The 1,341-nt window shown below is 38.0% G+C and overlaps 1 protein-coding gene across 5 annotated transcripts in view; it reads right to left on the reverse strand.

Moving 5' to 3' along the window:
- igsf9bb (immunoglobulin superfamily, member 9Bb) overlaps nt 1–1,341 on the reverse strand; it is a 118,336-nt gene that overhangs the window by 61,813 nt on the left and 55,182 nt on the right. The gene's annotated exons all lie outside the window — the stretch shown is intronic.

The following is a 1,341-nucleotide window of genomic DNA, read 5'->3' on the forward strand; positions in this document are numbered from 1 at the left end:
ATACGCAAGTTCAGATATCAGAATCTGTATCGGGAAGCAGAAAAATGGTATCGAACCATCTCTAATTTTTACATTCAATATTACTTAATTTGCATAAAAACGTATGGATCAAAACATGGCTTTTTATTTATTTATTTTGGTAACTGTTGTGGCTGCATCACTGCGATAAGCCTATCATTAGTAAAGTTTAATCAATCAATCCATAAGATCTAATCTTGTGTTGATTTATTTTGCCCCCAGCGATGCCCTCTGCCCCCAGTCCCGTGACTCATGACTTCATTTGGCCATCACTAAGGGAAAGCCTTTCTGCCTTCATGTGAGTTTTGGGAGTTATGGCAATAAATGCTCTGACAAACCAACAGACAAACACACCCGAAAACATAACCTCCTCGGCGGAGGTAATTAATAATGCAAAGCTTTTGTCATTTTTTTTATTTAAGGGGAAGGAAGTTGTCTATGAATTTCATCAAACTTTAGCATTGATTAGGGAATTCTAAAAACATTTACAGGTCTCCAGTAAAATTTAAAACTGCTTTCAACTGGAAATAACAATAGTTTGATTTTCCCAATAGACTAATAAACTGCTGTAGCTAATTACAGCAGGAATCCAACTACTGTTACAATCGCAGAAACAATTATATTGCTTCTTAATTTGCTTTTTGGCGGAGAATGAAATTAAATGTGATGTCTCTTGGAGCAGTGTCTGGTGCTGTCGCAGGTAGTTTAAAGCGCATGCTACTGGTTTTGGAGAAAGTAAATGGGGAGTATAGCTGAAAAGTGAGTTGTAGAAGGCTACCAATACAAGTAGCTCACCAGTACTTACTACACCCAGAAGAGGGAGGTTTTATGACACAATGTCGCCTTCAGGGCCCACTCTAGAGGCTTGGAAACATTGAACTTTTTTTAAATTGTAAATTTGTGTTTGTGAAGAGCTAAGCACATTGCATTGGTTGGGCGGTTTTACTTCTTATTTAACTGGACGGATAAAAGTAGGTTGGTGTGGCTTGGGATTTAGGCCACCTGTTGTACCATTTGGGCTGTTTCACTAAACTTAAAAAGGAACTCCACTGATTTTTATGTTATATTACTGTTTTAAAACAGACATGAAAACATGTGGTATAATGTAGTTGTAGTTCTAAACAGGTCCTGTCCACAGCTGAAGTCAAAACTGACTCAAAGGACTTTCCTTCTCCTCCCTTTAACTTCATTTTTCAGTTCACCACACCTGACAGCATGATGCAACAGCTTCCACTTTACATGGGACATATTCTACAGAAAACAAGAAATTTGTTTACTGAAAGAGATGAGTGCAGCCCTAAACGTGTGTGTGTGTGTGTGTGT

Source organism: Etheostoma spectabile, chromosome 13, assembly GCF_008692095.1.
Source record: "Etheostoma spectabile isolate EspeVRDwgs_2016 chromosome 13, UIUC_Espe_1.0, whole genome shotgun sequence".
Classification (NCBI taxonomy): Eukaryota; Metazoa; Chordata; class Actinopteri; order Perciformes; family Percidae; genus Etheostoma; species Etheostoma spectabile.